The 27295-nt window shown below is 44.3% G+C and overlaps 1 protein-coding gene across 5 annotated transcripts in view; it reads left to right on the plus strand.

Annotated features, from left to right (window-relative positions):
• Positions 1-27295, plus strand: part of ANKFN1 (ankyrin repeat and fibronectin type III domain containing 1) — a 1208371-nt gene that overhangs the window by 123796 nt on the left and 1057280 nt on the right. For 3 of the 5 annotated variants that reach the window (XM_063961280.1, XM_063961279.1, XM_063961281.1), the window contains one exon: positions 9886-10011. The exons of 1 other annotated variant lie outside the window; for it this stretch is intronic. The gene's annotated coding sequence lies outside the window, so the exon portion shown is untranslated. The remainder of the gene's footprint in view (positions 1-9885; positions 10012-27295) is intronic. One more of the 5 variants, XM_063961282.1, reaches the window with a different exon arrangement.

Here is a 27295-nt window from a genome sequence, read left to right on the forward strand (position 1 = left end):
CACTGGAATTATACGCCAGTATCACGGGAATTATACTTCAGTATCACAGGAATTATTCAGCAGTATCACAGGAATTATATGGCAATATCACTGGAATTATACGCCAGTATCACAGGAATTATACGACAGTATCACAGGAATTATACACCAGTATCACAGGAATTATATGGCAATATCACTGGAATTATACGACAGTATCACAGGAATTATACAGTAATATCACTGGCGGCATACACCAGTATCACAGGAATTATACGCCGGTATCACAGGAATTATATGGCAGTATCACAGTAATTATACGCCAATATCACTTAAATTATACACCAGTATCACAGGAATTATATGGCACTAACACTGGAATTATATGATAGTATCACAGGAATTATACAACAGTATCACTGGAATTATACGCCAGTACCACAGGAATTATACGGCAATATCACTGGAATTATACTACAGTATCACAGGAATTATATGGCAATATCACTGGAATTATACGCCAGTATCACAGGAATTATACGCCAGTATCACAGGAATTATATGGCAATATCACTGGAATTATATGCCAGTATCACAGGAATTATACGACAGTATTACAGGAATTATACGGCAGTATCACAGGAATTATATGGCAATATCACTGGAATTATACGCCAGTATCACAGGAATTATACACCAGTATCACAGGAATTATTCGTAAGTATCACTGGAATTATACACCAGTATCACTGGAATTATACGCCAGTATCACTGGAATTATACGCCAGTGTCACTGGAAATATACGCCAGTAGCACGGGAATTATACACCAGTAACACTGGATATATGGCAGCAGAGGACACCACCACTGTGACTGGTCACTGGACTGATGCTGCGCAAGACACTACTCCTGGTCTAATGCAAGACAACACAGCAAAACTGCAAGGGACTTATACAGCAGAACTGGGGACATATAGCAGCAGAGGACACCCCCACTGTGACTGGCTGGACTGATGCAGCATAAGACACTACACTGGACTGAGCAGCACAAGACAGCACTGGAATCGCATCACCACTTTCCCGCCCACACAGACACCGAGGACGGAGACACGTCCTCTCACTACACTCTCCGAGACTGGAGTGAAAATTGTGGCGACGTGCGGGTTCTTATATGGTATCCAAACCCCACGAGAATCCAACAGCGGGATGATGACGTTTTGCCTCATTCTGCTTTCCGAGTCAGGTGGTAAAACCTGAGCCTGACTCGGATCCAGGCTCGTGACGTGAAGTCCGGTAGGGTTCGGTTCTCTGAGAACCGAACACTCTCATCTCTACTTTAAACTGTGACGTTCATGGATTACACAGAGTCTGTGTCTGATTAAAACCAAGTTAAATATAGATTTGAATTTAGCCAGCCACAGAACCTGTGTAATTCATTAGTGTCCCAGTTTAAAGGGATAGTATGGTAAGCCTACTTATAATGCGCCCATTAGCTTGGGTGAATCTAACACAGGGTTCGACTGGCCAACAGGGGTACAGGGGAATTCCCAGGTGGGCCCTACTGCCCGTGTACTTGAATTATACGTTACATATATATTACCTTATACTGCACAGAACTGTTGTGTATTTGTTACAGTGCATTGCTGTTATTAATCTCACACATTAGCATGCATGCACTAGCAGTATTTACTATATATATTTCAAGGGGCCCAGACCATGCATTTTCTCATGGTTAGGTAAATCAATATGGTGGCTGGCCACACCCCCTGTGTAGACTGGCCACACACCCCTAAACATGGGCCCCTACCACTGCATTCCCCCGGTGGGCCCTTCACGCCCCATCCCAGCACTGATCTAACAGATCTAGTGGCATTCAAAGAGGCGGAAAGAGTAAGAGTCAAGGGCCAGGGAGCCCAAGGAGGAGGTGCAGATGCAGTTGGTGAGCAAGTGTTATAGATAATGAGAAGAAGAGCTTCAAAGACAGAGGGAAGGGGCAGACAAATGGTTTACACATGGGGTAAGCCAGAGTAAGGAGGTGAAGAAGCAAGAGTGAGAAAAATGAAGGATTAAAAAGTCTGAGGTATATGCAGTATATGGTGACATGGTTAAGCGGAAGACTGGTATGCTTTAAAGAACAGGTGGGTTTTCAATGACCACTTGAAACAATTCAGGCTAGGGGACAGTCTGATAAAATGAGGGAAATCGTTTCAGTGATGTGGGTTAGCACTAGAGATGAGCGCCTGAAATTTTTCGGGTTTTGTGTTTTGGTTTTGGGTTCGGTTCCGCGGCCGTGTTTTGGGTTCGAACGCGTTTTGGCAAAACCTCACCGAATTTTTTTTGTCGGATTCGGGTGTGTTTTGGATTCGGGTGTTTTTTTCAAAAAACACTAAAAAACAGCTTAAATCATAGAATTTGGGGGTCATTTTGATCCCAAAGTATTATTAACCTCAAAAACCATAATTTACACTCATTTTCAGTCTATTCTGAATACCTCACACCTCACAATATTATTTTTAGTCCTAAAATTTGCACCGAGGTCGCTGTGTGAGTAAGATAAGCGACCCTAGTGGCCGACACAAACACCGGGCCCATCTAGGAGTGGCACTGCAGTGTCACGCAGGATGTCCCTTCCAAAAAACCCTCCCCAAACAGCACATGACGCAAAGAAAAAAAGAGGCGCAATGAGGTAGCTGTGTGAGTAAGATTAGCGACCCTAGTGGCCGACACAAACACCGGGCCCATCTAGGAGTGGCACTGCAGTGTCACGCAGGATGGCCCTTCCAAAAAACCCTCCCCAAACAGCACATGACGCAAAGAAAAAAAGAGGCGCAATGAGGTAGCTGACTGTGTGAGTAAGATTAGCGACCCTAGTGGCCGACACAAACACCGGGCACATCTAGGAGTGGCACTGCAGTGTCACGCAGGATGTCCCTTCCAAAAAACCCTCCCCAAACAGCACATGACGCAAAGAAAAAAAGAGGCGCAATGAGGTAGCTGTGTGAGTAAGATTAGCGACCCTAGTGGCCGACACAAACACCGGGCCCATCTAGGAGTGGCACTGCAGTGTCACGCAGGGTGTCCCTTCCAAAAAACCCACCCCAATCAGCACATGATGCAAAGAAAAAGAAAAGAAAAAAGAGGTGCAAGATGGAATTATCCGTGGGCCCTCCCACCCACCCTTATGTTGTATAAACAAAACAGGACATGCACACTTTAACCAACCCATCATTTCAGTGACAGGGTCTGCCACACGACTGTGACTGATATGACGGGTTGGTTTGGACCCCCCCCAAAAAAGAAGCAATTAATCTCTCCTTGCACAAACTGGCTCTACAGAGGCAAGATGTCCACCTCATCTTCACCCTCCGATATATCACCGTGTACATTCCCCTCCTCACAGATTATCAATTCGTCCCCACTGGAATCCACCATCTCAGCTCCCTGTGTACTTTGTGGAGGCAATTGCTGCTGGTCAATGTCTCCGCGGAGGAATTGATTATAATTCATTTTAATGAACATCATCTTCTCCACATTTTCTGGATGTAACCTCGTACGCCGATTGCTGACAAGGTGAGCGGCGGCACTAAACACTCTTTCGGAGTACACACTTGTGGGAGGGCAACTTAGGTAGAATAAAGCCAGTTTGTGCAAGGGCCTCCAAATTGCCTCTTTTTCCTGCCAGTATAAGTACGGACTGTGTGACGTGCCTACTTGGATGCGGTCACTCATATAATCCTCCACCATTCTATCAATGTTGAGAGAATCATATGCAGTGACAGTAGACGACATGTCCGTAATCGTTGTCAGGTCCTTCAGTCCGGACCAGATGTCAGCATCAGCAGTCGCTCCAGACTGCCCTGCATCACCGCCAGCGGGTGGGCTCGGAATTCTGAGCCTTTTCCTCGCACCCCCAGTTGCGGGAGAATGTGAAGGAGGAGATGTTGACAGGTCGCGTTCCGCTTGACTTGACAATTTTGTCACCAGCAGGTCTTTCAACCCCAGCAGACCTGTGTCTGCCGGAAAGAGAGATCCAAGGTAGGCTTTAAATCTAGGATCGAGCACGGTGGCCAAAATGTAGTGCTCTGATTTCAACAGATTGACCACCCGTGAATCCTTGTTAAGCGAATTAAGGGCTGCATCCACAAGTCCCACATGCCTAGCGGAATCGCTCCGTGTTAGCTCCTCCTTCAATGCCTCCAGCTTCTTCTGCAAAAGCCTGATGAGGGGAATGACCTGACTCAGGCTGGCAGTGTCTGAACTGACTTCACGTGTGGCAAGTTCAAAGGGCATCAGAACCTTGCACAACGTTGAAATCATTCTCCACTGCACTTGAGACAGGTGCATTCCACCTACTATATCGTGCTCAATTGTATAGGCTTGAATGGCCTTTTGCTGCTCCTCCAACCTCTGAAGCATATAGAGGGTTGAATTCCACCTCGTTACCACTTCTTGCTTCAGATGATGGCAGGGCAGGTTCAGTAGTTTTTGGTGGTGCTCCAGTTTTCTGTACGTGGTGCCTGTACGCCGAAAGTGTCCCGCAATTCTTCTGGCCACCGACAGCATCTCTTGCACGCCCCTGTCGTTTTTTAAAAAATTCTGCACCACCAAATTCAAGGTATGTGCAAAACATGGGACGTGCTGGAATTGGCCCAGATTTAATGCACACACAATATTGCTGGCGTTGTCCGATGCCACAAATCCACAGGAGAGTCCAATTGGGGTAAGCCATTCCGCGATGATCTTCCTCAGTTGCCGTAAGAGGTTTTCAGCTGTGTGCGTATTCTGGAAAGCGGTGATACAAAGCGTAGCCTGCCTAGGAAAGAGTTGGCGTTTGCGAGATGCTGCTACTGGTGCCGCCGCTGCTGTTCTTGCGGCGGGAGTCCATACATCTACCCAGTGGGCTGTCACAGTCATATAGTCCTGACCCTGCCCTGCTCCACTTGTCCACATGTCCGTGGTTAAGTGGACATTGGGTACAGCTGCATTTTTTAGGACACTGGTGACTCTTTTTCTGAGGTCTGTGTACATTTTCGGTATCGCCTGCCTAGAGAAATGGAACCTAGATGGTATTTGGTACCGGGGACACAGTACCTCCAACAAGTCTCTAGTTGGCTCTGCAGTAATGATGGATACCGGAACCACGTTTCTCACCACCCAGGATGCCAAGGCCTCAGTTATCCGCTTTGCAGTAGGATGACTGCTGTGATATTTCATCTTCCTCGCAAAGGACTGTTGAACAGTCAATTGCTTACTGGAAGTAGTACAAGTGGGCTTACGACTTCCCCTCTGGGATGACCATCGACTCCCAGCGGCAACAACAGCAGCGCCAGCAGCAGTAGGCGTTACACGCAAGGATGCATCGGAGGAATCCCAGGCAGGAGAGGACTCGTCAGACTTGCCAGTGACATGGCCTGCAGGACTATTGGCATTCCTGGGGAAGGAGGAAATTGACACTGAGGGAGTTGGTGGGGTGGTTTGCGTGAGCTTGGTTACAAGAGGAAGGGATTTACTGGTCAGTGGACTGCTTCCGCTGTCACCAAAAGTTTTTGAACTTGTCACTGACTTATTATGAATGCGCTGCAGGTGACGTATAAGGGAGGATGTTCCGAGGTGGTTAACGTCCTTACCCCTACTTATTACAGCTTGACAAAGGGAACACACGGCTTGACACCTGTTGTCCGCATTTGTGGTGAAATACCTCCACACCGAAGAGCTGATTTTTTTGGTATTTTCACCTGGCATGTCAACGGCCATATTCCTCCCACGGACAACAGGTGTCTCCCCGGGTGCCTGACTTAAACAAACCACCTCACCATCAGAATCCTCCTGGTCAATTTCCTCCCCAGCGCCAGCAACACCCATATCCTCCTCATCCTGGTGTACTTCAACACTGACATCTTCAATCTGACTATCAGGAACTGGACTGCGGGTGCTCCTTCCAGCACTTGCAGGGGGCATGCAAATAGTGGAAGGCGCATGCTCTTCACGTCCAGTGTTGGGAAGGTCAGGCATCGCAAACGACACAATTGGACTCTCCTTGTGGATTTGGGATTTCAAAGAACGCACAGTTCTTTGCGGTGCTTTTGCCAGCTTGAGTCTTTTCAGTTTTCTAGCGAGAGGCTGAGTGCTTCCATCCTCATGTGAAGCTGAACCACTAGCCATGAACATAGGCCAGGGCCTCAGCCGTTCCTTGCCACTCCGTGTGGTAAATGGCATATTGGCAAGTTTACGCTTCTCCTCCGACAATTTTATTTTAGGTTTTGGAGTCCTTTTTTTTCTGATATTTGGTGTTTTGGATTTGACATGCTCTGTACTATGACATTGGGCATCGGCCTTGGCAGACGACGTTGCTGGCATTTCATCGTCTCGGCCATGACTAGTGGCAGCAGCTTCAGCACGAGGTGGAAGTGGATCTTGATCTTTCCCTAATTTTGGAACCTCAACTTTTTTGTTCTCCATATTTTATAGGCAGAACTAAAAGGCACCTCAGGTAAACAATGGAGATGGATGGATTGGATACTAGTATACAATTATGGACGGACTGCCACGGTTAGGTGGTATAAAAAAACCACGGTTAGGTGGTATATATTATAATAATAATACAATTATGGATGGACGGACTGCCTGCCGACTGCCGACACAGAGGTAGCCACAGCCGTGAACTACCGCACTGTACACTGGTTGATAAAGAGATAGTAGTATACTCGTAACAATTAGGATGACACTATGACGGTATAAAGAATGAAAAAAAAACCACGGTTAGGTGGTAGGTATATAATAATAAATAATACAATTCTGGTCGGACGGACTGCCTGCCGTGTGCCGACACAGAGGTAGCCACAGCCGTGAACTACCGCACTGTACACTGGTTGATAAAGAGATAGTAGTATACTCGTAACAATTAGGATGACACTATGACGGTATAAAGAATGAAAAAAAAAACCACGGTTAGGTGGTAGGTATATAATAATAAATAATACAATTCTGGTCGGACGGACTGCCTGCCGTGTGCCGACACAGAGGTAGCCACAGCCGTGAACTACCGCACTGTACACTGGTTGATAAAGAGATAGTAGTATACTCGTAACAATTAGGATGACACTATGACGGTATAAAGAATGAAAAAAAAACCACGGTTAGGTGGTAGGTATATAATAATAAATAATACAATTCTGGTCGGACGGACTGCCTGCCGTGTGCCGACACAGAGGTAGCCACAGCCGTGAACTACCGCACTGTACACTGGTTGATAAAGAGATAGTAGTATACTCGTAACAATTAGGATGACACTATGACGGTATAAAGAATGAAAAAAAAACCACGGTTAGGTGGTAGGTATATAATAATAAATAATACAATTCTGGTCGGACGGACTGCCTGCCGTGTGCCGACACAGAGGTAGCCACAGCCGTGAACTACCGCACTGTACACTGGTTGATAAAGAGATAGTAGTATACTCGTAACAATTAGGATGACACTATGACGGTATAAAGAATGAAAAAAAAACCACGGTTAGGTGGTAGGTATATAATAATAAATAATACAATTCTGGTCGGACGGACTGCCTGCCGTGTGCCGACACAGAGGTAGCCACAGCCGTGAACTACCGCACTGTACACTGGTTGATAAAGAGATAGTAGTATACTCGTAACAATTAGGATGACACTATGACGGTATAAAGAATGAAAAAAAAAACCACGGTTAGGTGGTAGGTATATAATAATAAATAATACAATTCTGGTCGGACGGACTGCCTGCCGTGTGCCGACACAGAGGTAGCCACAGCCGTGAACTACCGCACTGTACACTGGTTGATAAAGAGATAGTAGTATACTCGTAACAATTAGGATGACACTATGACGGTATAAAGAATGAAAAAAAAACCACGGTTAGGTGGTAGGTATATAATAATAAATAATACAATTCTGGTCGGACGGACTGCCTGCCGTGTGCCGACACAGAGGTAGCCACAGCCGTGAACTACCGCACTGTACACTGGTTGATAAAGAGATAGTAGTATACTCGTAACAATTAGGATGACACTATGACGGTATAAAGAATGAAAAAAAAACCACGGTTAGGTGGTAGGTATATAATAATAAATAATACAATTCTGGTCGGACGGACTGCCTGCCGTGTGCCGACACAGAGGTAGCCACAGCCGTGAACTACCGCACTGTACTGTGTCTGCTGCTAATATAGACTGGTTGATATTTAAAGAGATATTAGTAGTATACAACAATACTATACTGGTGGTCAGGCACTGGTCACCACTCCTGCAGCAAAAGTGTGCACTGTTAATTAATATAATTGTACTCCTGGCTCCTGCTAACAACCTGCAGTGCTCCCCAGTCTCCCCCACAATTAATTATAAGCTTTTAATTTATACATTGATGACTGTGCAGCACACTGGGCTGAGCTGAGTGCACACAGACTGAGTCACACTGTGTGACTGACTGTGCTGTGTATCGTTTTTTTTTTCAGGCAGAGAACGGATATAGCAGAGAGAAGTGAACGGATATATTATATTAAATAAAAGTTAACTAGCAACTGCACTGGTCACTGACTGTGGTAAACTAACTCTGTCTGCGACTCTGCACAATCTCTCTCTCTCTATCTAATCTATCTCTATTCTAATGGAGAGGACGCCAGACACGTCCTCTCCCTATCAATCTCAATGCACGAGTGAAAATGGCGGCGACGCGCGGCTCCTTATATAGAATCCGAGTCTCGCGATAGAATCCGAGCCTCGCGAGAATCCGACAGCGTCATGATGACGTTCGGGCGCGCTCGGGTTAACCGAGCAAGGCGGGAAGATCCGAGTCGCTCGGACCCGTGAAAAAAAACATGAAGTTCGGGCGGGTTCGGATTCCGAGGAACCGAACCCGCTCATCTCTAGTTAGCACGGAAGAAATCTTGGATTCAGGAGGTCGATGTGGTTACTGGAGCAAAGGAAAGACAGTGGTCATTCGCAGACCGGAGAGACGCATGGTTGTAGAATTATCCACACACTTCTCGGTTGGAAAAAGCATAACATTGCATAGCTTTCCGTTTCAGATCAAGCAGAGTAACAGACAATGGAACAACCCTCCATCTGCCAGTTTTCTAAGCAATTTTTATAATTTAATAGAAAGCAATCATCTAAACTTCCAATGCGTTCTAAACACCTTGTGCATATTTGATGCCTGCTACAAACACAAGTAAGCTTATGAAAATAATAACACAAGCAAAAATCTCACAAATATGCACATTGTAGCAAAGTATCGGATTTACATTTTTGGTATTTAATAAGTGCATTGCAGTGCCTTCAGATTGGCAATAATTTGTACCAATATATCATATTCTGTAGCACCTCAGTAAAACATCCCTCAAACTCCTTTATACTGTGTTGCTATCGTGTAATCATCGTCAATGCTTTCAAATGATCTTGCAGATGTCCCATAGCAATAGATATGGTTGCAGTCTGTGTTGCTATGATCACAAGGAGCAGTTGTAGAAGCAGCTCAGCACTGGAAACAGAGAGAGAGCATTAGCCTGTACAATGCATAGCCGGACACCGTTACAGGGATTAGAGTTCTCCTACCATTTATTCGCCGTACAACTAATTACCTGGAAATGGCTGCAACACTATTGAAGAAGCATGACAGTGTGACATTAAGCTACCATCACAATTTTCTATTCTTGCTCTATGTTGCAGTTAATGTTTCATCTCGAATGAGCTGTCCAATTGTCTCAGCAGAGGTTGGTAGCACTACTCTCCGCTGCTAACAGGTTGCCACTCTACTGAGATGCAGCGATGTTTAGTATGTTTCGATAACTGTTGATTTTTTTCAGGCTAAACACAGCACAGCAGAGTCCTCAAAATTTGGGAACTAAGCTATTTTTTACTTCTTTAATATTCACACAGCACAGAAGCAAGCTAATTCTCTCTGGAGTGGAAGAAGCTGAAGCTAAACCGGTGTGACTTATTGAATGAAGTCTTTGAAGCATCACCTGCAGCTTCTTCCCATCTCATACTGCACAGTTTAAAGGGGTGAGTACAAATTTCTATCTCGTTTCACTGCACACAAAATGTTTTGCTTGAACACTGCGGAAACATCTTTTATTTTTTATATTTAATATGTATTCGTAAAAAAAAAAATAATTTAGCGTGTTCACAAAAAAGCAAAGCCCACGTTACATTTTTATTTTTTTAGTAAAACTTAAGCAAATAAAATGTATTACTACTGGAGTTCAAAATGAAAACATATTCTACATTAATTTCACATACAGTACATTGTTACATTATCATAGTCTAGATGCAGCTGTAAACAGACATCAATACAAGCTCAATATTATACTGTGCAAAATATATGTACTTTAAGGCACTGAAGTGGTTAACTTGTCTAAATGGCTACCATGCGGATCCTCTGTACTCTTCTCTTGGGACACTGTTAAACAAATAATTTATTTGCAATATCACTCAGTATATACAGTTATAATGTAATAATTAAGTCTTGAATTTCCATGCAAAATAAATGATGATTTGCAAGCCACTTACATGGAACTGGTTGTAAGAGCTGGAAGTAGTAGAGATCACATTTTGTGCATTTGCAGAAATACACACTGCGGATCACATTAGTACATGCATTAATTATGAATCCATTCATTATTTACTAGATTTAAGTCTTTGTTATCTTTCCTTTTGTATGCATGGTAGTTTACTGTGCTTGTGTTGTTTACTTAAATATTACATATATATATTTTGTGGTTTAATTTGTGAGTGAGGTTTTAAAGAGTGCAAAAATCTGCTCTTCTGATGTCAAGTCAACTTTTCTTTTATAGTTCTTATATTTTTAAATCTACAATAACATTAAATATATATGTTTACTTGATAAATGCTTTCATAGTGTATGTACAGATTGTATTTAATTGTCAAATGGTATGAAATATTTTAGTTTTTTTCAAATCTGATTGTCAAATAGGATAAAAATGTTTTAATTTTTTATTTCTGAGCATTTTTGTTGACATTAGATTTATTGTGAATGTTCTGTGGAGACTAATCTAGTGTTTGACTTTAATACAAATGTCAACTTAAGTGATTTTCTAATTCAGAATCCAAACAATATCAGAGGGGGAATGTAATAGGGTCAGGGTTTGCCGAGGTCCAGTATTTCAGCCGAGATTGCACGTGTTTTTAATGACCTTCCGTCAGCTGAGCATGTGCCGTAGGACTCCCAGAAGAGCTGTCCCTTGCATTATTAGTTATGCATATGGCGTTAATAAATGATGTAGTGCATTGAAACTATGATACATGCTACATCCTTCCCAAAGTGACATAGTTTGGTAGAATACAATAGCAACTTGGCCAACAATTGTCAGCCCACCAGGAGGTTCACTCTTAGGGGCGTACTGTATGTATCACCAAATACCTTTTTAACTTGGTTAGGATGTGATTAGGTCTGAATTAGGAACATGGTTTTGCCCATTAGAGAAAAAGTTTGCTGTTGCGATCAGATTAGACCCTTAGTCCCTCCTTGCTACATCCAGGAAAAACGTTGCAAGGTTCCCCAAAAACATCTGTTTTCAGCGGATTTCAAGCAAAATAACTTTAGTAAATATGCACATTAAGCATTCTCTTCCATGTTCTTAAAAAACCTTGTTATCACAAATAGTTATAGAAGAGTGGAGGCACATACTATTAATTTTAAACAGACATGCCTAACTAGCAAAGTCTATGAATACTGTACCCCTTCACTCTGAACTAGAGAATAGGATCTAAAAGTGAACATGCGTGGGCCAATCCTGACACCAGAGAATAAAGCTTTAACCTGGCCCTAGATTGCATTATAGTGCAGCTGACATGGAAGAGGCGAGGAGTGATGGCGTGATCATCGGAGTGCCTTGAGCTGGCCATACACCTAAAGATTTATTGTCCAATCTGGCTGGTTGAAACGAAAATCTGGTATTGTATGAGAGCACATGACAATGGACCATTTGCTTCGAATTGCCAGAAAACTGACAAAAACAGTTGTTCAGACAAATTGGTTAAATCAAATGGATTAACCAATTTGTCTGATTCACCATTCTCTGATGTCAAATGACAATTGTCATTTGCTCCCATACATTACCAGATTTTTGTTCCAACTAGCCAGATTGGACAATAAATCTTTAGGTGTATAGCCAGCCTAAACAGCATGAAGTTAGCTGAACAACAGTCAGGTGTATTGGACAGGTTTGAGAACCAAACAAAACAGACCATTTTCAGCTGTTTTCAGGCTGGGAACAATTATCATTCAGTATCTTATGCTGAACAATAATCAGGACAGTCATTTCATTGCCTGATCTGGGTACTTGTTGATATTCATAAAGTTAGTATAAAGTACATTACATAATGTGGTTTCTAACTTAGAATACATTGCATAACATATATATGGCCCAGATTTATCAAGCCTTGGAGAGTAATAAATTGCACGGTGCTAAAGTACCAACCAATCAGCTCCCAACGGTCATCATTCAAACACAGCCCATAACATGGCAGTTAGGAGCTGATTGGTTGGTATTTTATCACTGTGCAATTTATCACTCTCCAAGGCTTGGTAAATCTTGGCTATAGTATGGGATCAGTACGAAATGCCGACGGACGGGATCCCGGCTGCCATGATCCCATAATGGCAGCAGCGGGGTGAGCGCTAGAAAGCCCCTTGCGGGCTCGCCACGCTCGCGACAAGTTCTGTTCTCCATCTATGGGTGTCATGGACACCCACAGAGGCAGAATAGCCTGTGCCACCAGTATTCCTGCACTGGCATTTCATTGCTAGTCGGGGTCCTGGCATCGGCGTTGCGACCGCCGGGATCCTGACTAGCTGTATTTAAACCGCATCCCCATAGTATATAGTTTCCAACTTAGGGTCTCTTTATTGTAAAATCCCATAATCACTGTAATAAGTCTGATTGTTTTATTGATGGAATTTATGAGGTAGAGATTCTTAGCTGGCCCAGTGATATTGTCTCAGAGCAGCACTTCACCGGGCCAGTCTTTCTAGCTCTGGGCACACAGTAAGTGTGCCAGATTTGGACATCTAATAAAGGATTTATTTGTGGGGGGGAAAAAACATTAATTTGAGCAAAAATGCTTTATTAAAGAAATAACACAGATTGTAAATGGTTTTGTTCTATTACAGCCATCCAGAGACAGGATTACAGATCGTGCAAAGACAAAAATAAACACAAACTAAAAACTGAACTGTACAATATAAACAAAATATTTACAGTAACTTACAGATAAAGAAATTATTTACGGTTCGGAAAATTGGCATATCAGATCATTGCCATTCATATAACCAATCTACTATATTGGATTATGCCATAACAACTCCAATTGCCTTTGATAGTGGTCATTTTTTCAGGGATCCATTATATTTTATTGACATGCACCCTGTCAATATTCAGCATGTCAAACCTGATGAAATGTCGACATGATAATAACATTAAAAAGCAGTTTTTAGGCTAATCCTAATGGTAACCCTAACAGTAACCCTAACTGTAACCCTGACCCAAATGTTGACATTTTCTCCATGTCAACATTTTTCAGATGTCAACGTTTTCTCCACAATTTGGTGTGGACATTACAGATGCCTTTCTCAGGAACAGGGCTTGTTCCCTTTGGTTACACTTCACAACATTATATTAAATAATGTGTAGCTTCTTTTCATTTTTTTGTTTTTCTTGTACTCGGCACAACATTTCTAAATTCAGATCATGTCATGTTGCCCAAATTAGAACAAACCAAACAAAAACTAAGTGGCAGCGCTAGGCACGCTAAAGGTGCATACACATGGTGCGATGTAACCTTACGATTTTGACTATATATAAAGTTAGTGCAATTTGCACCGTGTGTGCACAGCTTGCGATACCGATGCGCGCTCCCATGGAGTCGGTATCTCAAGAAAAGATAGACTGTGCAGACAAGTCAATCTTGACTATGGGGGGTCATTCCGAGTTGATCGCACTCTGCCGATTTTCACAGCGCAGCGATCAGGTTACTACTGCGCATGCATATGCACCGCAATGCGCACGTGCGTCGTACGGGTACAAACAGCATCGTTGCTGGGCAATGCTTCTAGCGACAAATCCATCCGCACAACCGATCACAAGGAGAAAGAGGGTGTTTATGGGTGTCAACTGACCGTTTTCTGGGAGTGGTAGGGAAAACGCAGGCGTGTCCAGGCATTTGCAGAGCGGCCGTCTGACGTCAATTCCGGGACTGGACTGGCTGAAGTGATCGCAAAGGCTGAGTAAGTTCAGACCTACTCAGAAACTGCAAAAGACTCGGGTGCACATGCGATCGCACACTTGCAAAGCGAAAATACACTCCCCCGTGGGCGGTGACTATGTATTTGCACGGCTGCAAAAAGTAGCTAGTGAGCGATCAACTCGAATGAGGGCCAATATTGTGTACAATCTAGTACATAGTATACTCAAAATTGGCACTTAGTCAAAATCTCACATAGTCAAAATCTCAAGTAAAGATAGTCAGTATCTGTGGTTCAGGGCCCCGGGGAGTTCAGGGGAAATCGCAAAGTCAAAATCGGCGATAAGGGGTAATTCAGTACTGATCGCTCGCTAGCATTTTTTGCAGTGCTGTGATCAGGTCAGAACTGCGCATGCGTATGCACTGCAATGCGCAGGTGTGTCGCACAGGTACAAAGAAGATCGCCGCTCAGCGATAGGTTTGTGCCAAGAATCCATTCGTACTGACCGTTTTCTGGGAGTGGTTGGAAAAACGCAGGTGTGTCCAAGTGTTTGCAGAGAGGGTTCCTGATGTCAATTCCGGTCCCAGACAGGCTGAAGTGTTCGCAGCGGCTGAGTAAGTCTTGGGCTACTCAGACTGCACACATTCTGTTTGTACAGCTCTGCTACACATGCGTTTGCACACTTGCAAAGCGAAAATACACTCCCCTATGGGCGGCGACTATCTGTTCGCAACAGTGCAAAAAAACCCTAGCGAGCGATCAGGTCTGAATTAGGCCCATAGTCAATATCTCACTGTATGTACTATGTATGCACCTTTAGAGTAAGAACAGATAAGGGGCCTTATTAGAGATGGATATACAGTAAGTGCATATGTGGGACATAAATCATACTTGCCGACATTGCTGCCCCCTCCTCTGGGAGAGGACAGCCACGTCAGGCAGTAAGGGGACGTGTCCGGTGGGCGTGTCAGCATGAAAACGTCATTGTGGCTCCGCCCCCTGCTATCCAGTGCCAAGGCACTGGATAGTGGGAGGCGGAGCTACAATGACACAATTCACTGCAAATTGTGTCATAAAGTCCCCCTCAGACCGCCCACTGGGCGGCCAAGGGGGTTGCGGGGGCTGGCGGCAGATTCGGGACGCTTGCCGACCTTTCCGGGGAGCCGGGAGCAGCTCCAGATTTTCAGGATCCTCCTGGCCGTTCCGGGAGGGTAGGCAAGTATGACATACATATGTTTACATTAGAGAGTACTGTGCATATGTACCAATAAGCGCACATAACTGCAGCCCCTTAGTCCCAGAGAAGCAGAATTAGAGTGACCAAGTATTGGGTGCAGTGCTGTAACAGGGCTTTTTAGCACACTGTACCAGCCACACCCCCTGTGCACATGACATCATGTGGAAGGGGTGGGGCTGGCCGCTATAGGAATTACAGCACCGATCAGAGCATCTTCCTGATTCTTTGGGGTACACTATAAGGGCTACAGTGTGCACATCTGGAGCATCTGAAGGTGCCGCACCAGGCACCATGCTAGCCAGATGCAGGGGCTGTGGGTGACTAGGTATGGCACTAATTGGATGAGTATAGTAAAGGCATTTACACGTAAGTGTAGAAGATTTCCCCATGAGATGCAACCCAATAAAACTTGGATGTATTCTCAGATATGTTGCTTATAAAGGCATATATTTTGCAGGCTTTTGATGAAGCAACATTTAAACGTTTCTGATTGGCTGTTTGCATATTGTCCATCTTGCTTATCTTTCATGAATTATTGCCATAGCTAGATTATGTCAACTCCATCTATTCTGATTTTTTTATAAATTATTTTAATTTGGACTGCACAAAAGAAAAATTGGTTGAAATGGTTGTAATATTTGCAAAATAGTTTTAAGGTATTTCGAGGACAAAATGCGTCAAACTCTAAAAGAGGTCCAAAGTATAGAATTGGAAATGTAAAATTCATTGGCCGATATTTACTAAGAATTCGAGTTTGTCCGATTTGTGTTTTTTTTTCCCAATCCGGGAATTCACTAAGCACCAATCTCGGCAGTGTTTGGACTATTCGTAATGGTTTGATTTGCAAAGTTCTGAAATACGAATGAATAGACCATCGGTCAAACACGGCTGTTATTTCATACAATACGGGCATTCACTATTCATTCGTATTTGGGTGTTAGTTTCTGAGTGCTCAAGTGCGGGTCTGTTTGGAGTGGCTGGAGGGGGGGGACCCCTTGATTTATGGGGTTCCCACTCCTCCAGGGTACCCCGGCCAGGGGTGACTAGTTGGGTATGTAATGCCAGGGCCGCAGGGACCAGTATAAAAGTGTCCCCCGGCTGTTGCATTATGTACCTGGCTAGTGGAGCCCGGTGCTGGTCTCAAAAATACGGGGGACCCCTACGCTTTTTGTCCCCCGTATTTTTGGAACCAGGACCAGGCGCAGAGCCCGGTGCTGGTTGATTAAATATGGGGGAACCCCTGTCATTTTTTCCCCCATATTTTTTCAACCAGGACCGGCTCAAAGAGCCCGAGGCTGGTTTTGCTTAGGAGGGGGGACCCCATGCAATTTTTTTTTCCGTTTTTACACTAAACAGACCCTTTCCCATAGATAACCATGTACAGATCTCACTGATCTGTGCATGGTTATCCAAACTCGACTGGAAAAAGCAGGTTTTACTCATCACTCCCGTAAAACACTGCCTGATATTACGAATCACATCGACATCGGAAAAAAACGATTGTGCAAAACTCGACAGCTTAGTGAATGATCGTATCAGGATTCAAAAAGTTGCAGTAAAATGCACCCGATACCATTCGAGTTCAAACACCCTTCAAAACGGCAAAAACACGAATCTTTGTAAATATACCCCATTGTCTCTTCAAGTTAAATTTTTCAAAATGGTGAAATCAATATTCAGAGCCAATGGACTTAATGGACTTAGGGCCTGATTCAGAGTTCAGGTACGCCCACACAGTTACCCGATTATTGGAAATCTTCAACTGCACAAGGTCCATTCTGCGCATGGTCAGAATGTTTGTATTGTCTCCCGCAGTTTTCCTCTTCCGCTGCCTGATTGACAGGCAGTGGCGTTGATGGGATGGGCAGGGAACAGAGGGAGAGCTGCATTCCTGAAAACAGGGGTGTGTATCACCCCGTTTTCTGTGATTGGAGAGCCAGGGGCTTGCGTGTCACCATGCAGACTTCCTGGCCTTGCATCACCTGCTTCCGTTGGCCAGCTGCGCAACCTGAGTCTTTTTTCATCTGGCAGTCTGCGGGGAACCAATGGTTGCGATGTTGGATCCCAGCGTGCGACGTTGATCACAGTGCTGGGATTGCAGTTACATGAAGGAGACGTCTCTTGTACTGAGGCATCTCCTGCATGCCCCTCCTAGAGATTGGATGGAAATTTAATGTTGGTTGCATGTGGAATTGAACTAAGGGGGTAATTCCAAGTTGATCGCAGCAGGATTTTTGATAGCAATTGGGCAAAACCATGTGCACTGCAGGGGAGGCAGATATAACATGTCGAGAAAGAGTTAGATTTGGGTGGGTTATTTTATTTCTGTGCAGGGTAAATACTGGCTACTTTCTTTTTACACTGCAAATTAGATTGCAGATTGAACACACCCCACCCAAATCTAACTCTCTCTGCACATGTTATATCTGCCCCACCTGCAGTGCACATGGTTTTGCCCAATTGCTAACAAAAATCCTGCTGCGATCAACTTGGAATTACCCCCTAAATCAGGCCCTTAATCAGTTCCAAGCAGTGGCAGATTTTACCTATGGGCTCAGGGTCAGTGAGCCAGCTCTAGTCCGTGACTGAGCTGGCAATACTGTGACTAGCAGTGACATCCTACTGGAAGTGCTACCTGCAAGTCACCAGCAGGACAGGCAGTGCCATTGGGAGGTGTTTTTCCGTCTGGTACTTCCAAACCGGGCTGCGATTAGCAGCATGCATGCTTCCAGTAGGAAGCCACTCCCTGCCTTTCGGGCAGCCCAATCCAGCTTCTATAGGCTGCAGCCGATACAGTACATAGAAGTTGGTGTTTTGTGAGTGCACAGTTCCACGGCCTCTTGTGAGTATGTGCTGCTCCTGGCACCTGCCAGATCCGTTGCATAGGCACCGGGACCCGGAAGGCTGGTGCTGTCTCTCTGTTCTCCGGGCACATCAAGAGTAGTGGCAGCACCCCTCCTACCAAAAGGTAGGAGTCACTGCTGGTTCCAAGCATTGCCTATTCTGCCCTAGTGCTTCTAAACTGGCTGCCACACCAGCATCCACTTCGTGGGTAGGATGAATAATCCTTGCAGTTTGTGAGCCAAAATGGCTGCCACACCCTTTGTATTATCTTCATGGTCTCTATGTTTCACACAAAGCTAAACCTTTTTGTTAATGTATGGCCATAGTTTATATATCTGTAATGTTCATACTATCTGTAGTCCTACTGGAGAAAGAACACTATGTAAATAACAGGGATGTGAGGTAAATGGCTAGGGAGGTGCTGGCTAGTACCAGAGCCACATTTACACATAATATATGATCCGAGGGTTCATGTGGACATTATACAAAGATGCAGCATTGTATACTGCTAGGAATTTGGTGAGTTTTGAACAGAATTGTGCGGAGAAGGTAGGCAGAGTTTTGACTATAAAAATTATTAGAATAATATAAAGACGATATTTCTAATATGTTCTTTGTGTTTTTCATATACTTTATATATTTAAAACTCTGGCTTATATGTTAGTATGATAGGAAATACCGGCCTCACCCCACCGCACGTCACTGATAAATAAAATTATTGTTGTTATTATTATTATTATTATTATTATTATTATAATTCTAAGTTATAACCATTTAATAACCATTATAATCATTTAATGTCAACAATATTGCAAATGAGTGTTTTCGGTGTACTGCATGGAATGACATAATACTACAGCATACTGGAAATTTGTATACAACCATTGTCTTTTTATTCATTCTTTCTGTGAGCTAACATTATTGCACCCTGTGAATCAGATGCTGAAGTGATATGTCATTCCCCAGAGACTGGGACAATCACTGTTGGTGTCAGAGTTCTTAATAAAGTTGTAATTCCATAGTCTATGTGGTAACATTTTACTGCAGCAGCTTCACAAATGACATTGCATGGGGTCTAGGAAATATCTTTATTGTGTCCAGAGAACATTAAAAAATTTCATTTATTGTTATACTGTACCTATCGTAGGGATACAGTCATGTGACCGGTGGTCAGGTGACTGCCGGTCACTATAACAACGCAGGAATACCGAGCGTTGGACAGCCCAACGCCGATTTCTCAAGCATTGGACAGCCCGACAGTCGGCATGCCGAATAACAGGGACTATTCCCACTCGTGGGTGTCCACAACATGAACCCGATGTGTGGCGGGTGCAGCGAACCAGCAAGGGGCATCGTTGCGTTCGCCCCGTCAGCATTCTGGAGACCGGGATCCCGGGGTCAGTATGGTGACCTCCAGCATCCCAAATGCCAGTCTCCCAGTACCAACCCCTATCACATAGCAATGAGGGTTTCTACATTTTACCTCAGTGTTGAATTGCTCATTCATGAAGTAATTAATGCATTTTAAGATGTTATGCTTAGTATCTGCTTGAAATTGGACCTTGTAAGCATAGCTGCACCTAGATTTACTTAATGGAGGGATAGGATTCTGCAACAAGATATCTTTCGGAGATGCAGCAGTTTGCAAAGGCAGTGTTAGGAATTAGGTGCATACACACACTAGACGATACTGTGTACGATGTGCCCAGATTCGGACACATACTGTAGTTCACAATACCGTCCAGTGTGTATGCACTATGACGCTGCCAATGCTGCGTCGTCAGTGGCATCCTCGGACGGAGGACCAACAGGGAACATCAGCAGCATGGCCGCTGCTCAATCCCCCTCACCCCCTGCAGTTGTTCATCGCTGCCGGCATTGGCAAGTGTGTATACACTTAGATGCCAGCACCCCCTTGGATCCCATCACTGATGATATTGCATCGTTTGCAAATAGTCTAGTGTGTACATAGCCTTAGTGAAGTACATGGTAAGAGCACTGAGCACCTGGTAATGCAGATCAATACAGAGATGAGGTGATTTTGTGCAGTGAGATTATTGTACTGAGATAAAGAGACATTGCATTTGCAGAGATGTTTCCTGTCACGTGACTATTTTCTCCCTGCAAAAACACTTTGCACAAGCTCAGAGCTGGCAGGAATCAGGTCTCATCTTATATTTGTACTGGGACCTGTTTTGAGTTTTGCAGCAAGCATCGAACACGCTTCACAAATGACCTCTACTGTAACCCATGTATAAACCCAATTCAGGGTGTTTTGCTCCCCTATTTTACTATCAAAACTAAAGCTCACTCAGTACCTTAGAATGTTAAAAAGGGTTATATTTCCATGTGCACTCAGCTACTGCATCTTTGGTAATCCCAGGTAGCAGTGCAGTTTTTCCTGGCCCAAGTGTAACAGCCTGCGATTTGTGAGTTTGGCGATATAGCCACCAGATTTAAAGCAACAATTCGTTTTAGGGCAAAGCCTGTCTGATTGCACCTTGAAAGTAATTACTGCTACAAATCTAGCGGTTACTGTAGATCACCGTAATCACACCATTGCACGTAAATCACAGGCTGTTACTGTATAATTAGGCATTGTGCCCTTCTATACAGTCTTGCCCCATAACACTGCTCCTGTACAGGACACAATGCTTATTGATAATACCGGATTGTACATATTACTGTAAAATGAACCAATCTGTACCCCAGAAAATGTATGCTGTAGCACAGTGTTTAACCCCTTCTGAAGCGTCCTGGGAATGGACACATCTGCACTTCAACATAAGGCTGGGTACACACTTGCCGATACACATCGGATGTGACATTGTGGAAGATTGCACTCCACCGTAAACGATATCATTCATACACACTGAACGATAATGCTTACTGTATTGTCAGTGAGGGCACCCGGCCACACCAGTCTTGTACAATGTTTTTAGATTTCAAGGTAAAAATTAAACATATTGAACATCATTAACCATCGGGAGCGCATATGGTTAATGATAGTGAATACACACTGGACGATGTGAACGATATATCATCCGATCTGCCGGATTGGACAATATATGGGATGCATATCGCCAAGTGTGTACCCAGCCTTAGTTTACTTCATCCACCAGAGGGCCATGCATATTAACCATTAACGATCCACAGCTTTAATACAATGATTGCTGTTTACTGCCAACATCATAAAAAATTATATTGTTGTTATTTTGTTATTCATTTAAGTAGCCTATTTCCATTTAAATTATATATCCTTATCAGATCAAAGATAATTTTTGGTGGCAAAGAGAAAATGACTGTATTTATGGCTATAAAATTCCAGTGTAGAAAGTAGTAACACATACTTTCAGTTAGTTTAACCATTGCATTGATTTTCAGACTATCTTTAATTTGATTGTTCCTGCACCCACGCCCGGGAAAAATCACATCCATTATCTCAATCCGCTTCTGTGCTAGGGCTACGCCTGTCTAGATGGTCTTTTATATTGCTGTCAGGATCTGCACTTTCTTTAATGCTTTCTTTCCTGTGTCTTGCTGGTTTCTGTGGTGTATGGTGTGGTGTTGCTAAGCAACACATTTTAATGAATGGTGCTATACCCTCAGAGGGCTACATTCAGAGATATGCAGTGTTTACTACTGTGCGTTCCTACAGATACTACTGCATATAGATATAGCACAAAATGAATGCTCATTATTGCCACAAGCTTATAATATGGATTCACAGAGGGTATGGTCAGATGTATTCAGACAAGGATAAATATAGACTAGGGGAATTTGAGCAAACTTGTCTTGTGAAAAAAATAGAAAAATGTGACCAGAACAACCCAATACAAACCTCAATCATGTAATTTGCATCCAGAGATTAGGGAAATCATGTACAGTTTGAGTTTTTGCTGAGATGCAAAGTTACTGCTGTTAGGGTGGTATCTAATTAGCCGCAGTAAATTACTGCGGCTAATTGTCTTGCCGATAGCTATCCAATTAGCCCCGATAAGCCAGTACGAGACCGAAAAAACACACACAGGTTTCACTGTTTTCGTGAGAAAATTAATTTTTTTAAGGGCGATCTAATAGGATAGCCACCAGTGTTCAAGCATAGATTTTCTTAAAACCTGGACCATAAGGGTGCCTTGAGGACTGCGTTTTGGAACCACTGCCCTAAGAGGTAAGTTTACTGTACTAAATATAATTTTTTCAAAGCCGCCAATTCTTGATGGCTTTGATCAGTGGATTTATAAGTGCAATAATAACATACAGTACCTCCCAACATGACCCATTCCAGGATGAAAATGTTCTGTTTACTGGACGTTCCTCCTAATGTATGATTGCCATCACCTGTGTTGAACTACAGTAGTTATTTGATAAGAAAGGTGTTTCAGCATAGGTGATGGCAATCATAAATTAAGAGGGAAGGCCAGGAGCAGAGCATTCTGTCGCACCTGGAATGGTCATGTTGAGAGGTATGTGATACTACAGTACATGCAACACAAACCTGTTTAGCATGTATTACTATTGACTAGAGATGAGCGGGTTCGGTTCCTCGGAATCCGAACCCGCCCGAACTTCATGTTTTTTTTCACGGGTCCGAGCGACTCGGATCTTCCCGCCTTGCTCGGTTAACCCGAGCGCGCCCGAACGTCATCATGACGCTGTCGGATTCTCGCGAGACTCGGATTCTATATAAGGAGCCGCGCGTCGCCGCCATTTTCACTCGTGCATTGAGATTGATAGGGAGAGGACGTGTCTGGCGTCCTCTCCATTAGAATAGAGATAGATAGATTAGATAGAGAGAGATTGTGCAGAGTCGCAGACAGAGTTAGTTTACCACAGTCAGTGACCAGTGCAGTTGCTAGTTAACTTTTATTTAATATAATATATCCGTTCACTTCTCTCTGCTATATCCGTTCTCTGCCTGAAAAAAAAAACGATACACAGCACAGTCAGTCACACAGTGTGACTCAGTCTGTGTGCACTCAGCTCAGCCCAGTGTGCTGCACAGTCATCAATGTATAAATTAAAAGCTTATAATTAATTGTGGGGGAGACTGGGGAGCACTGCAGGTTGTTAGCAGGAGCCAGGAGTACAATTATATTAATTAACAGTGCACACTTTTGCTGCAGGAGTGGTGACCAGTGCCTGACCACCAGTATAGTATTGTTGTATACTACTAATATCTCTTTAAATATCAACCAGTCTATATTAGCAGCAGACACAGTACAGTGCGGTAGTTCACGGCTGTGGCTACCTCTGTGTCGGCACACGGCAGGCAGTCCGTCCGACCAGAATTGTATTATTTATTATTATATACCTACCACCTAACCGTGGTTTTTTTTTCATTCTTTATACCGTCATAGTGTCATCCTAATTGTTACGAGTATACTACTATCTCTTTATCAACCAGTGTACAGTGCGGTAGTTCACGGCTGTGGCTACCTCTGTGTCGGCACACGGCAGGCAGTCCGTCCGACCAGAATTGTATTATTTATTATTATATACCTACCACCTAACCGTGGTTTTTTTTTCATTCTTTATACCGTCATAGTGTCATCCTAATTGTTACGAGTATACTACTATCTCTTTATCAACCAGTGTACAGTGCGGTAGTTCACGGCTGTGGCTACCTCTGTGTCGGCAGTCGGCAGGCAGTCCGTCCATCCATAATTGTATTATTATTATAATATATACCACCTAACCGTGGTTTTTTTTTTCATTCTTTATACCGTCGTCATAGTGTCATACTAGTTGTTACGAGTATACTACTATCTCTTTATCAACCAGTGTACAGTGCGGTAGTTCACGGCTGTGGCTACCTCTGTGTCGGCAGTCGGCAGGCAGTCCGTCCATCCATAATTGTATTATTATTATAATATATACCACCTAACCGTGGTTTTTTTATACCACCTAACCGTGGCAGTCCGTCCATAATTGTATACTAGTATCCAATCCATCCATCTCCATTGTTTACCTGAGGTGCCTTTTAGTTCTGCCTATAAAATATGGAGAACAAAAAAGTTGAGGTTCCAAAATTAGGGAAAGATCAAGATCCACTTCCACCTCGTGCTGAAGCTGCTGCCACTAGTCATGGCCGAGACGATGAAATGCCAGCAACGTCGTCTGCCAAGGCCGATGCCCAATGTCATAGTACAGAGCATGTCAAATCCAAAACACCAAATATCAGAAAAAAAAGGACTCCAAAACCTAAAATAAAATTGTCGGAGGAGAAGCGTAAACTTGCCAATATGCCATTTACCACACGGAGTGGCAAGGAACGGCTGAGGCCCTGGCCTATGTTCATGGCTAGTGGTTCAGCTTCACATGAGGATGGAAGCACTCAGCCTCTCGCTAGAAAACTGAAAAGACTCAAGCTGGCAAAAGCACCGCAAAGAACTGTGCGTTCTTTGAAATCCCAAATCCACAAGGAGAGTCCAATTGTGTCATTTGCGATGCCTGACCTTCCCAACACTGGACGTGAAGAGCATGCGCCTTCCACTATTTGCATGCCCCCTGCAAGTGCTGGAAGGAGCACCCGCAGTCCAGTTCCTGATAGTCAGATTGAAGATGTCAGTGTTGAAGTACACCAGGATGAGGAGGATATGGGTGTTGCTGGCGCTGGGGAGGAAATTGACCAGGAGGATTCTGATGGTGAGGTGGTTTGTTTAAGTCAGGCACCCGGGGAGACACCTGTTGTCCGTGGGAGGAATATGGCCGTTGACATGCCAGGTGAAAATACCAAAAAAATCAGCTCTTCGGTGTGGAGGTATTTCACCAGAAATGCGGACAACAGGTGTCAAGCCGTGTGTTCCCTTTGTCAAGCTGTAATAAGTAGGGGTAAGGACGTTAACCACCTCGGAACATCCTCCCTTATACGTCACCTGCAGCGCATTCATAATAAGTCAGTGACAAGTTCAAAAACTTTGGGTGACAGCGGAAGCAGTCCACTGACCAGTAAATCCCTTCCTCTTGTAACCAAGCTCACGCAAACCACCCCACCAACTCCCTCAGTGTCAATTTCCTCCTTCCCCAGGAATGCCAATAGTCCTGCAGGCCATGTCACTGGCAAGTCTGACGAGTCCTTTCCTGCCTGGGATTCCTCCGATGCATCCTTGCGTGTAACGCCTACTGCTGCTGGCGCTGCTGTTGTTGCCGCTGGGAGTCGATGGTCATCCCAGAGGGGAAGTCGTAAGCCCACTTGTACTACTTCCAGTAAGCAATTGAGTGTTCAACAGTCCTTTGCGAGGAAGATGAAATATCACAGCAGTCATCCTACTGCAAAGCGGATAACTGAGTCCTTGACAACTATGTTGGTGTTAGACGTGCGTCCGGTATCCGCCGTTAGTTCACAGGGAACTAGACAATTTATTGAGGCAGTGTGCCCCCGTTACCAAATACCATCTAGGTTCCACTTCTCTAGGCAGGCGATACCGAGAATGTACACGGACGTCAGAAAAAGACTCACCAGTGTCCTAAAAAATGCAGTTGTACCCAATGTCCACTTAACCACGGACATGTGGACAAGTGGAGCAGGGCAGGGTCAGGACTATATGACTGTGACAGCCCACTGGGTAGATGTATGGACTCCCGCCGCAAGAACAGCAGCGGCGGCACCAGTAGCAGCATCTCGCAAACGCCAACTCTTTCCTAGGCAGGCTACGCTTTGTATCACCGCTTTCCAGAATACGCACACAGCTGAAAACCTCTTACGGCAACTGAGGAAGATCATCGCGGAATGGCTTACCCCAATTGGACTCTCCTGTGGATTTGTGGCATCGGACAACGCCAGCAATATTGTGTGTGCATTAAATATGGGCAAATTCCAGCACGTCCCATGTTTTGCACATACCTTGAATTTGGTGGTGCAGAATTTTTTAAAAAACGACAGGGGCGTGCAAGAGATGCTGTCGGTGGCCAGAAAAATTGCGGGACACTTTCGGCGTACAGGCACCACGTACAGAAGACTGGAGCACCACCAAAAACTACTGAACCTGCCCTGCCATCATCTGAAGCAAGAAGTGGTAACGAGGTGGAATTCAACCCTCTATATGCTTCAGAGGTTGGAGGAGCAGCAAAAGGCCATTCAAGCCTATACAATTGAGCACGATATAGGAGATGGAATGCACCTGTCTCAAGTGCAGTGGAGAATGATTTCAACGTTGTGCAAGGTTCTGATGCCCTTTGAACTTGCCACACGTGAAGTCAGTTCAGACACTGCCAGCCTGAGTCAGGTCATTCCCCTCATCAGGCTTTTGCAGAAGAAGCTGGAGGCATTGAAGAAGGAGCTAACACGGAGCGATTCCGCTAGGCATGTGGGACTTGTGGATGCAGCCCTTAATTCGCTTAACAAGGATTCACGGGTGGTCAATCTGTTGAAATCAGAGCACTACATTTTGGCCACCGTGCTCGATCCTAGATTTAAAGCCTACCTTGGATCTCTCTTTCCGGCAGACACAGGTCTGCTGGGGTTGAAAGACCTGCTGGTGACAAAATTGTCAAGTCAAGCGGAACGCGACCTGTCAACATCTCCTCCTTCACATTCTCCCGCAACTGGGGGTGCGAGGAAAAGGCTCAGAATTCCGAGCCCACCCGCTGGCGGTGATGCAGGGCAGTCTGGAGCGACTGCTGATGCTGACATCTGGTCCGGACTGAAGGACCTGACAACGATTACGGACATGTCGTCTACTGTCACTGCATATGATTCTCTCAACATTGATAGAATGGTGGAGGATTATATGAGTGACCGCATCCAAGTAGGCACGTCACACAGTCCGTACTTATACTGGCAGGAAAAAGAGGCAATTTGGAGGCCCTTGCACAAACTGGCTTTATTCTACCTAAGTTGCCCTCCCACAAGTGTGTACTCCGAAAGAGTGTTTAGTGCCGCCGCTCACCTTGTCAGCAATCGGCGTACGAGGTTACATCCAGAAAATGTGGAGAAGATGATGTTCATTAAAATGAATTATAATCAATTCCTCCGCGGAGACATTGACCAGCAGCAATTG

Source organism: Pseudophryne corroboree, chromosome 3 (genome assembly GCF_028390025.1).
Source record: "Pseudophryne corroboree isolate aPseCor3 chromosome 3, aPseCor3.hap2, whole genome shotgun sequence".
Taxonomy (NCBI): domain Eukaryota; kingdom Metazoa; phylum Chordata; class Amphibia; order Anura; family Myobatrachidae; genus Pseudophryne; species Pseudophryne corroboree.